This window comes from Ictalurus furcatus, chromosome 10 (genome assembly GCF_023375685.1).
Source record: "Ictalurus furcatus strain D&B chromosome 10, Billie_1.0, whole genome shotgun sequence".
Taxonomy (NCBI): domain Eukaryota; kingdom Metazoa; phylum Chordata; class Actinopteri; order Siluriformes; family Ictaluridae; genus Ictalurus; species Ictalurus furcatus.
The window spans coordinates 8057889-8070889 of record NC_071264.1 but is presented as its reverse complement, the minus strand read 5'-3'; positions in this window follow the sequence as shown (position 1 = coordinate 8070889).

The following is a 13001-nucleotide window of genomic DNA, read 5'->3' as shown; positions in this document are numbered from 1 at the left end:
GCATATGGTAACTGTGACCTTTCTCTCTTTTATTCAATTCATTTACTCTCCCTCTTTCCAATTTGTCATTTTCCTTCTGAATTAATGTACCATTTCTCCCCCACACTTGCTAATCTCGTTGCACACTTGCTAATCTCGTTGCATTTTCCCAATTTCCCTAGTATCTCATCAGCAATCAGTTTCCTGTCTGATGCTTATTCATGCAATTTGCTTTAATGTATTAGATCTTTCTTTCCTCTACTTCACTTTAGGCTGCTGCATTCTTGCTCTTCTTACCTCTTCCTCTTTTTTCCTTAGCTTTTTTTGCACCTTCTCTGCTCGATGACACCAACACATGCAATTATTCCTAATGTGACAAATGAACTTCTTTAATCGTAACAAAGCTGCACTCTCGCCTCTGCATTCGTCTCTGTTAATCAAAGCGTTTATGCAAATGCCAGATTTAGAAGTGTGAGGTATTTTTCTCCCAAATAAGAGCATAAGCTGGCTTTCTTTGAAGCTTTCTATGTAAACAAGTGTCAAAAATGAACGTTTAGCACCCAACCACTTAAAAAAAAAAAACACTCTGACGAGCATTATTGATGCTCAAAACTAGTCACACAATGCGCTAAGCTTGTTAGCTGTAGCTCAGCCAGGTTTGGCTGTGTGTCACCGGCAAGGAGAATCTCAAACTGTCCACGACACTGGAAGCAAAGATAACGTCCATCTTTTGATATACACCCATGCCTGAAAGCTTACTCTATCAACATTCCAAACAGCCTAAATTATGCACCCAGTTGCATGCGATTCATGTCCATCCAAAACTTTATGGCTGAAATACGATCAATCTCATTCCAAATGTAGCCGAACCACTTCCATTCGGTGTCTTGTAAGGTAACACATTAGGCTGCAATTTCGTTGTCTTAGTGGCACAGGCATTTAAACATTTATGACGATACATCACGATATATTGTGCTATCAGTGCGTGTATGGCTGGGAGGCATATTACCAAAGTGCCCATGTCTCAGAGGGTGGGGATGAGGGGATGTTGTTCCAGAGCTGTGGAATGACAAAACCTCAGTCTGAAGTATTTATGACCTCAGCATGTTCAGAGGCACAAAGCAGAGTGCTCTTCTTTATATTAGCTAAGCAGAGCCTGCCTTAGCTAACAAACGCCATCCCCTCTCTGCTGTAGTGGAGAGGTGTTTATAATGCACCGCATGATCTGGAGCAGACGGCACACAGGCTCTCTGACTGCTGTCTCCTCTAACATCCTCGGACCAGTGGAGAGAGGGCTGTCATGAGTAGTGGACCCCAATGCTCACAATCACATCTATCATATGGTACATGCAGGAACAGGGGCCAGGAACATCAAAATACATCCCTCATATTCTGCAGGTCTTGTTATTACCAGTGTACATCAAGCAAGAGTCAGCAGAGGAAGTAAAAGATGTACATGTCTCTTTTTTGAATTTCCAAACAGTGGTTGGATTCTAAAAGACAAAGAACGCTAGCAGGCAAGCATGACTGCCACATAATACAATTAATACAGAAGTGTTTTCCAATCTGATCATGCTCCACTGGTTTCCCAGACGCATTCTGAATAAAATGACTGAGCCCGCATGGAGAGGGTCTGAAATGGTAAATCTGTTTCTAAAATGATCAGATAACATGGGGTCTGTTATCATGAAATGTTAAATATTTTATTGTCTCTCAAGTTTTCATTGTCTGTTTGTCTGAGAGAACAAAACAGGCATGTACACTGCCCTCCTATAATTTTATGCTCCAGTATTTCTGTGTATGAGCATCCGCCTTCGTCGTGGTCCAGAAGCTCACACAAACACACACACACACATACACACACACACACGCACGCATGCATGCACGCACGCACACACACACACACACACACACACACACACACACACACACACACACACACACACACACACACACCAGCTGCAGCCTTGCCACCCATGGCATGGGCATAAACCCTGCAAATTTAATGGTTCAAATGCAACATGGCCTGCCATCTGGGTTGGAAAAGTGTTTCTGTCTCTCTCTCTTTCCCTCTTTCTCTCTCTCTCTCTCCTGCTCTGATTAACGATGGTTTGGAACACTGAAATAGATGGAATCATTATGGAAAATCTTTGCTAAACGATCAAATGCATCTCGCTTTTTGAAGAGCAAATGTCTGACAACCACATGATTGGAAATGACTTCTGTAAAGATTGGAATATTTAAGTAAATTGCCAGAAAACTGATGAGTGGGTACTTTACCACGAGTTCATTCATAACCTACTAAGCAATTCAAGAGATTGGCTTATTTGTCCTATTAGATTTCACTGCAACAACAGGATATAAAATATTAAACTGTGATCAAATTGAATGCCACTAACACATAAACGATCCTGGAACACAATACGCCTGAGATGAAACTATACCTGGAGATTGTCTTTCACCTCAGATTTACACATCCGTCCATGACACTGTCTATTATTTCTTATGATGAGTTCTATTATGATATAGCCTTTTGTTAATTAGTTTTCCACTGATGTGCCACCCATTGACCACGGGTAAGGACAGACTTAACTGTTCCACTCTACTGCACAGCACATGTAAACCCATCAATGTCTGCCTGTATGACACTAGATTTGGCACCACTAATGATCCTTCCTCTGTTCATCTGTCACTCAGGGAAGATTACAGGCAGGCCGAAACAAGACTGGACATGAAAAGAAATACTATCCCATTTATCCATCCCAATTTCACTTGGTCAGAGATTAGTGGTTTCTCACGTTGCCATAATAGTACTTTGCCCACTATTTTTATAATAATTGGGATTTGAGTTCAACTCGAGATTAACTTATACTTCTAAGAGCCCTTGACCAGCACATAAAGGTAACATTAAAATGGAACGTTTAACCAAAATGTGCAACATGATCCTGATACTGGTTTTACCTCTATTGATTGGGAAGAAGGAGAGCGGAAAGATATATGTAACAGCTATAGTTTTTACAAACTATGAATGCATGCTTAATACACTACTGTATATGGCCAAAAGTATGAGGACACCTGACCATCATACCCAAACTGTTGCCACAAAGTTAGACACACATTATAGTTATAGTATAGAATATACATATTATAGTATAGAGTGTTGTAGAATTACAATTTACCTTCACTGGAACTAAGAGGCTTAAACCTGTTCCAGCATGGAAATGCCCCATGTACAAAGCGAGATCCATGAAGACATGGTTTGCCAAGGCTGGTATGTAAGAACTCGAGCATCCTTCACAGAGCCCTGACCTCAAACCCACTGAACACCTTTGGGATGAACTGGAACTCCGATTGCATGCCATGCCTTCTCCATTCTCACATGACATCAGAACTTTCTCAGTAATGCTCTTGTGGCTGAATGGGAACAAATCCCCAAAGCCACATTCTTGTGGAAATCCTTCCCAAAAGAATGGAGGTTGTTCTAGCAGCAAAGGTGGGATCAAGTCCATATTAATGCCCATGTTTTTGGAATAGGATGTTCAAGGACAGATTGGGGTGTGAAGGTCAGGTGTCCAGAAACATTTGGCCATATAGTGTATGAATGGCCACTTTGAAAAAATGTCCCAAAAGTTTGAGAGAGAGAAAAAAAATAAACCAAGCAACTAAGCAATTCTATTATTTGTGCTAGTATAATTACACATTCTGGAATTAATAGGAGAAACTTGCTCTCCATTTTGACTCTCATCAGTTTGGGCCAAGATCAAATAGTAACTATGTTTCAAAGAAACAAATGCTAATTACCTAACAGAGGCAAATAAATCTGTTTCCTCTGCATTTTTAATTAAAAATTATGCAACTTTGCAGCCTTCTGGTACAATGCAGAACCAGAATAAGTGTTTATGAAGCAGAAATGCATGATTCTGAGCATACACACACCTGCGTTCATTTAAACAGTATGGGACCAAGAACCAGCAGGAACAGATCATGCCTGGGCCACACTAGAGGATAACTGTGCCAATTTTGAAGCTGATTTTAGGCTGGTCTTAAATGATTATCCTCCCAGATTATATCTTAACCATTCTGATGTACCACAGTTCAGTTGTAACTTCCCCATATTTAACATGATTACGTTTTAACATTGTCTGGTGTGTGTGTGTGTGTGTGTGTGTGTGTGTGTGTGTGTGTGTGTGTGTGTGTGTGTTTGGGTGTGTGTGTGTGTGTGTGTGTGTGTGTGTGGTGGGGGGGGGGGTGATGACTAAAAGACAACAGTGTGAAGACATCACATGATGGGAACTATTCTGCAATTAAAAAGGAATTCAGCACAATGGAAAAGCAGAAAATGTGTAAGTATTAGCATAAAATATAATCATCAATTTATGATATCTGGTGTTACAGGAATTCACCTCATGGCTTTCCCTTTCATCCTTTTGAATGGTGGTTCAATATTAACTTTTCCTACTTTACCTTGAGAAATTCTTCATTATGCTTACAAAAGCAATTACCTTAAATTTTACACGCTTGCTTTATACCTCATGCATCTTTACTGACAACTGCTGTTCAAGATCAAGACCATGAGAAGCTCAATAGAAATGGTCCTCACTGCATACGTTGTGAGATGTGCTGACATAACAAGCATGATCACAGTGTTTAAAGAAGAAAACCAAATCACTAAAAGCGGAGCAATACTGAGGCTCTGTAAACGATGAAACACTCTTTCAATTCATCATTTATCTCTGGTATGATACATCCATGTAAACGTAAGGCATGGCAGAATGAGGATGACAATAATGATGATATAATACAGTTTCACGCTGTTTTATAGTAAATTGTGTATAACGCAATGCCAGTAGATGTTTGTATCTATCTGTACCTAATCAACTGCATCCTCCTCATGTGGAGTTTGCATGTTCACCCCGTACTTCAGGGGTTTCCACCGGTTACTCTGGTTTCCTCCTCCAGTCCAAAGACATGCGCTGTAGGCTGATTGGCATCTCTAAATTGTTCGTAGTATGTGAATGGGTGTGTGTGTGTGTATGTGATTGTGTCCTGTGATGGGTTGGCACTCTGTCCAGGGTGTCCCCCGCCTTGTGCCCAGAGTTCCATGGGATAGGCTCCAGGCTCCCCGTGGTACAGAAAACTAAAATCTGAATAGAGATACAGCGGCTGTGGCCTAAAAATTTATTTTTAATGGAATATGTACCATACTATGCTGTACCCAGAAACACTGTAAAACACTGGAATTCCTCAGGCTCACAAGTTCAGACATGGCAACAGCTTTGCACGGTACATTTTTGTTTTATTCCCGCCAATAATAACAAAGTCATCATTTTTGTTTGTACCTGCCAATGCTATTTTCTAACAATTAGAGGTTTTACAGGGTGTCCCAAAAGTCTCCATACATAGGGGAAATTAACACTTTTTAGCAAAATGTCTTCCAAAATTTTTCAGGCTTAGTATATATTATATATATATTTTAGTGTTTAAGAACACCTTTGACAAAAGAAGAACATATTGAAATCATTCTCATGGCTGGATCAGGAAGATGTTGCAAGGTTGCAATGCACTTTAACAGGAAACATTGCAAGCACATCACACACGACACTGCTGCAAAACATATTAAAAAATTCAAAAAGACTGGAATTGTCTTGGAACAATCGAGTAGTGGATATCCAGGAACATCCACTGATGCTGGCACAACCGACGTGGTGTTGGCAAACATAGTCCCCTATATTTGGAGACTTTTGGGACACTCTGTATATCCTATCACATAGCTTAGCTTAATTTAAAACACTGCTACCCCAGACCAGGCAGGTACTGAAGATGAATGAATGAATGAATGACCTCTGTAAATGCATCACAAAGTGACTCATGTTCATGTAAATTAACGCGCTCCTTCTTTGTCCCACAAGTTTCATATCTAATCCCTTATATCCTGTTAGTTTTACCTTTTTTTTTTTTTTTTTGGTATGTTTGATTTCACAAGGGTCCCACCATTATCCTTACCCAGATTACAAGCAATGAAATTAATAAATATAAATAGTGTGATTCCTATCCATATCTCTATTAGTATATGTTTAGAACACACTTTCTGTTTCAGAATAATGTATTCATATTCAGTTACATGCCTAGTAAAATTATTTCAAATTTGTAAAACGTATTAATTCAGTCAAGGCAATTGCTAAGTGCTGTGTGTATACATTTAATCATTAAAGCAGAATGTATTCAGTTTGCTAGTTTAAAGTCCCTTTGAAGTACCTTGAAACGTCTAGCAATATTTTATGCGTTGACATAATTTCCACTGAAACAGGAAGTCTGGGCGGGACATATTGAGTCGCTCCTTCCTCTTTTTAAATAGCCAATACCGTTTAGCTTACCTCACAGCCTGGAAACTTACAACTGTTCGGGGCGGGACACTTCAGATTCGGGAAAGCATTTGATTGGGCAGAAAGTCTGATGAGAAGCCAAAGTGCAGAATGAGTCATCAAAATTGTTGATCCATATTGGTGGTAAAGAGAGAAGATACTGTGATTTCAGTATAATGCTAAAAACGTCAAACAAGTAATACTGAAAACTGAAACATTCTGGCCAACCAATTGTACTTAAACATAGGAACTTACTAGAAAGAAGTTAGACCTTCATGTGTGGTGTTTCACCCAAGCATCAGTTATTTTAATCTATTTTAATCACTTTCCATAATTTCAGTATTGCATCTAATTAAAAACATAAATTGAGCGCCACTGTTCTCACATTGTTGACACCCGCATGGCTCCTCTATGTCCTAAATCTCAATTTAACCCTGTTCGTAGCCAATATTCTGCTTGAGCAGTGTTGCTGTTAGCTGACAGAGTGACATTCCTGGTGGTTTAAGTACACAACGGTATGTTTGTGTCCTGCTGATGGCAGCTCTGCCAATGATGGCCCTTCTCATCCACTCTTTTTCATTTCAGTGGCATCAGGGGGGCTTTCAAAATGCTGCTGCCCTCTAATAATACCAGAAATGTCTTGTAGGGAATGTTTATGAGCAGTACGTGCTACAAGGAGAGAGAGAAGTCTGTGCACTCATGGACTAACATATAAAAGATAAAATTTTAGATAAATTAAACATTTTTGTCTTCTCAATTAAGCCAGGCTGAGGTGTCAAATTTTCTTTTTTGTGCTACTGATGCCTTCTGTCTGAATTGGTTAAATTTTACACCTGTGCTAATACATCTAATTACTATTGCGTTAATACCTGATATATCTTCTTTCCAGGCTCTAAAGTGTTACCTTTATTCGCATCTCTTTGAATTTGAGAATTCAATTCACCCTGTACTATGGGGAAAACACATTATCAATGCATTGTTTATCGTTTTACTTATCGTGAATTTAACTTATTTTTGAAAATACAGTGCATCCGGAAAGTATTCATATATATATATATATATATATATATATATATATATATATATATATATTTTTTTTTTTTTTCTTTTCTTTTTTCACACCGAATTGTTGAGGCCCCCACTTTGAAAAGCACTGAGTTAGCATACAAACAGATTAGTCCTGAACAAGTAATGAGTGATGATGCTGAGCACATAGTAGTCATTATACAGTACAATATATGCTACAAAATGACAAATCGGTATATCATAAATTGCTGCTCTTAGCTAACCAACTAATCACACTCAAAGTATTAATCTGTTAGCCTTTGTTTATGATAACTGTTTACCACATAGCAGTGTGAGAAGAGGTACAACATCTCTAGTTCTAATAATGGGAGTTTTGTCCTGTCCAATTTTTTTTTCTTCTTCCTCTCTCTTTGTTTCAGGCCCCACTTTTATATTTATAATTAAAAAGCATTCTGATGTTGGCAAGAGATGTTGCGCAGTTAGAAACAAATAATTTCAAACTAAAAAAGCGATGTAATTGGACCAACCAGATGAAATTAGGAAATAATTTTCCTAGATCTCTAAATCAGGAAACCCTTGAATTACTCTTCACAGTAAGTCTCAATTGAAGGTATAGTTAAAAGTAAATTCTAACCATGAAGTGCATTTATTTGGCTTTCATTGTCTACTTTTAATTGTCATGTCACGGCAAACTAGCGACTCCATTTCCCAGAATGCACCATGAACTACAAACATGGCCGACGACTACAGCTCCCCATGGAACACACAGACCTTTTCCTAAGGACTAATCACACACACCTGTTCCCAATCACGCTGACAATCACACCACACTATTTAAGAGATTGCTCATACAGAAGGTCTTTGAGAAGTAACATGTTCAGTTGCCATAGTCTCTGTTGTGTACCAAGCCATGCCATTGTTTAGGCTAGTCTGGTTTTGATTCTGCTTTGCCTTTGATGTTGATTTCTGCCTTACCTGCTTTAGCCTGTTTGCCTGACCGCTGTCTGTCTTTGTTTGTCTTGCCCTTGCCCTCTGGATATTCATTAAAGCTCTTATCTGCACTTGCATCTGTTTTAAGCCTCCATTATGTGACAATAATAGGTGGAAGGAACAAGCTAGAGTGGTTAAACGGTGTAATTTAACTGTTGGAAAGTTCAGTTATCTATGCAAGTGCATGTTTCTATTTTAGAAGCTAATGATATGACGAGCTAACAATAAAGACAGTGCAAAACTTAACACTTAGACACCAAAACATGAACTATGGTTTTGTGGCAAAAGACACACTTTACATGGACAAAGAAAGACAAAAGCTAGTCAATCTGTGCATCTCAATCAGCTCCCTAATTCAGTAGTCAGGGCACTGACTCAATTGCAAAATCCTTCTAGTGCACGTTCACGCCCTAAAAAAATCCTACAATGCACCACACAAACCAGGTTGCATCGATACTTACTATATCTTACTGGAAATGAAGTCATATTTCCGGAAGCCTCTCAGCTCGAAAAAATGAGGGATGAACTCTCAGCCAATTTCTATCTACAAATGTAAGTAGCTTGTTATCGTTGTTGTGGCTCTCAAATGATTATTTATGTTAGCGATTTTAACTTTATTTGACGTTCTATATATGGTTTGTTTGAGTGTAACAACTTTTAAGTGTTTAATGATTTTTTTTTTAATCCAGTAAATAGTATACAATCTTGCTTGATGTTCCATGACAGAAATGCATATGTTTAAGCTAACAAATTTATATGACATGTAAAATTTAACATAACACGAGTACATCAGAAAATTGACGGAAATTGTGTCATCAGTGTCCCATGATTCATGAGCTAGGGAGTTGATCGAGACACACCCAATGGCTGCATCTAAATATATCCTTACTACCCTACTACACAGTAGGTGAAAAGCAGTATGCGAAAAGAGTAGTTTGTCTGAATTATCAGTATTCATAAAACAGTGGGGAGAGACACTCAGATGACCTACTGCTTAGATTATGCAGTATGGAAGGAGTGGATACTGCGCTATCCTGTAAGGCAACGTGACTGGCACTGAAGAGCTGTCAGAATAAAAAATGGCAGAACACAGCGCATTGGCTCTTTTGAAGTTGTGGGTTACATGACAAATGTAATACACACTTATACTGATCAGTACGTACTGTATCGACGGCCAAGCAGTAGGTCCTGAAATGAATGCACTGTAGGTACGTTTACATTTACAACATTTGGCAGACGCCCTTATCAGAGCGACTTGCATATATCTCATTTATAGAACTGAGCAGATGATGGTTAAGGGCCCAACAGTGGCAACTTTGGTGCTGCTGGGAATTGAACTCATGACCTTCTGAACAGAAGTCCAATGTCTTAACTGAGCTACTATTGCCACACACCTGTGACCGGTACTGTCACAGTATGTGATTTAGAATACAGCCAATGAGTGCTGTGCAAGATGTGACACTTACACTAGTGCTCCTTAAGCCCAAAACATGAAAGCAGGTGTAAGGAGTCATGTGACATGATCCAGTGAGGTGCAGTGACTGATGGGAATCATAGTCATGCCCTGGCTTCAGCATAACCATGACGCAGTTTGGAGTATACAGTTAGCTACACAGCAAGTACACAGTCAGAACTGTGATGGACTACACTACAATTTGATTTAGGCAAGCTGAATTCCATGCTGCAATTCCAAAAAAAAAAAAAGATTGCATGTTGCCAAAACAACAAGAACCTGCTTTCATATCTGACAACTTCCAGGCAGTGTGTCTTACACATGCTTTGTGCAAAATCATTCGGTCAGAACATGTCCTGTGTTTTTGACATGCGGTGAACGCTGTATTCTGATGCATGCGGCTTGTAGTTGTCTCCTCCTAATTACCAAAGACATGCCACTGTCAGCAGTGTCATGCCAGGCTAATGTCTCCTCGGAGGCTGACAGCCACTGTGTCAGCCTGTTTGGAGGCGGCTGCATCAGTGCTCCGAAGATAAAGCGAATTAAAATCCTGTCAAGGCCTCACAAACGGTCACTTGAGCCAAAAAAAAAAAAAATAAAGAAGAAGAGAAGGGAGGACTGTAATTACCATGTGTTGTTATTTGCCTTTGTGCTTCATAACAAAGCAAACTTAATTAGACATCTCCAGATAAAGTCTCCTAAAGAGTGCCACATGTGTCAACAAGGTTTTTATTATTTTTTTGTTGTTGTTTCATGAAGGTATTCATTTAAATTTGATTTTGTGCCTCCAATTTGCATGCTTCCTTTCTTACCCTGGGGGAAAAAATTTGTGTGTGTGTGTGCGTGCACCTCAGGGGTTACTCTACACTTAACATTGAAAGAGGAATGACTTTGCAATTGCTAGGCTCTGCTAATGACAGAGTCGCTCATTGATCCCCCCCGTGTCAGTCAATATCACACCATTACCCGAGGAGCAGGCTTTTCCGGCTGATGTTTAGATATCTGCTTTCCCTGGTCATATGCAAATGCTGAGAACTAGCTTCATATTTTCTTATAATAAAATCTTTCCTTCCACCTCCAGTAAGCAGTATTTTAACTTTTTAACCCCTTTGCTATTTTAGATTGTCATTAATGCAAGACCATTACATGCACAACAACTCTTGAATGCCCATTAGCTGCGCTTGACTTTCTAAACACCATCTGGATCAGTCCGTATGCTGAGGTTCGGTGTACAGAGTGTATCGATTGATTTTCTCTTGCTTAGAAAATGATTACAGGAAGCAAATTTGTTTTTCAAAATGTCCTTGTTCCCATGGGATTTCCTATCAGGGGAAAGTGTAAGAGTGTTCTTGAGTCATGCCAAAGCAAAACTCCATCCTGTAACATGGCACCAAATATGCCTAATAGCAGTTGCCTTCTGCTAACAACATGACAGGCTAATCATAACAGTGTGCAGAAGAATCCAAGGCCAACATGTTGACTGACACTTTTCCAACAGGTTTCCTGATTAATGCCTGCCTTCCTTAACCTAGTAACTGCTACCGGGTTCAACACTGATGCTGTTGACAAGATATCTAACTGACAGCACATAGGTTGACTCCAACTAGTAAAAATATCCCATTTATTAGCAGCTGCTGGTGCCAGGAAATGGAAGAATGGATTTATGGATCGGAGGACTAAGAATGAAGATTAGGAGGTCACAAAAATGTTCGAGTGTAATTTTTTATGGGACGTGAACCGATTTGTGCTGCTGCTTCGTAAATAATTTTAATTATGCATTAATTTTTCAGTTTGTCCTCCCTCGTTGAATGAATATTTCAAATAGCATAAGCACATAATTTACTCTGTGATTCTATATCATAAAGACCATTATTGGCACTCAGCTCCTCCACATTAACACATTTTTGGAAAGGTTTTGCACTTATGTCTATATAAAAACATTTAAAATTATAAATTATAAATTAATGATGGGGTTATGTGTTATAAGTTATAGTACAGGGGTGGACTAATCACAAGCTGGGTGTCTGGCAAGTGTTTTTTATTATTATTATTTTTTATTATTATTTGTAGTAAAAACCCCTACTGACTGATGCTATATATATATATATATATATATATATATATATATATATATATATATATATATATATATCTCTTCAAAAATATATCTTTTTGTCTAGAATTTCCATACATGTATTCTTGGCAATTTCTCAACTGATTTCTTGATGAATTTCACTGAGATGCTTTTTAAACAGTATTAAAGGAGTTCCCACCTACGCTGGACACTTATTGGCTCCTTTTCAGAATATTTCGCTCCAAGTCATCCATTTAAAAAAAATAGTTTTTTGTAAATAAAATTTCTTTCTAATGAAAGAAATGAATATGTTGGCACAATAATACTTTTGTATACAACACGGATTTCAAACATTTAATCATACACCTTCAGGTCAAAAGATCATGAGAAACATTTCAGTCAAATGCCTAAATTTTGGTATGCACGTTTAAACTTGAAACACTTCACGGTTCAACCTCAGTGCTGTAACTATAAATGGTCTGCACTTATATAGCACTTTTATCCAAAGCGCTTTACACTGTGTCTCATTCACCCATTCACACACACGGTAGCAGAGCTGCCATGCAAGGCGCTAACGTGCCATCAGGAGCAACTTGGGGTTCAGTGTCTTGCCCAGGGACACTTCGGCATGTGGAGTCACATGGGCCGGGAATCGAACCTCCAACCCTACAATTAGTGGACAACCCGCTCTACCACCTGAGCCACAGCCACCCATAGTGAAACTATAGTGAAAACTAGTTACTGTACTACACACATCAACCGAGAGAGGACATCATTTATTTATTTATTTATTTAAATTTTTGTAGAATTAGTTAGTTTGCAGGCATGACAGATGTCTTTTTTCTGGATCAGGGATTTTGAACTTTGTTACGTAACTTTCCTGCTATAACAGCCACCTCGCAGTTAAACATGAGAGAAACGAGACTGTAACATTACAGTTTCCTTCACTGGAACTAAGAGGCCCAAACCTGTTCCAGCATGAAGACTTGGTGTGTGAAGTTTGGACTGGAAAAGCTGTGACCTCAACCCCACTGAACACTTTTGGGATGAACTGGAACACCAACTGCATCCCAGCCCTCCTCATCCAACATTAGTGTGTGATCTCACTGAATGAACA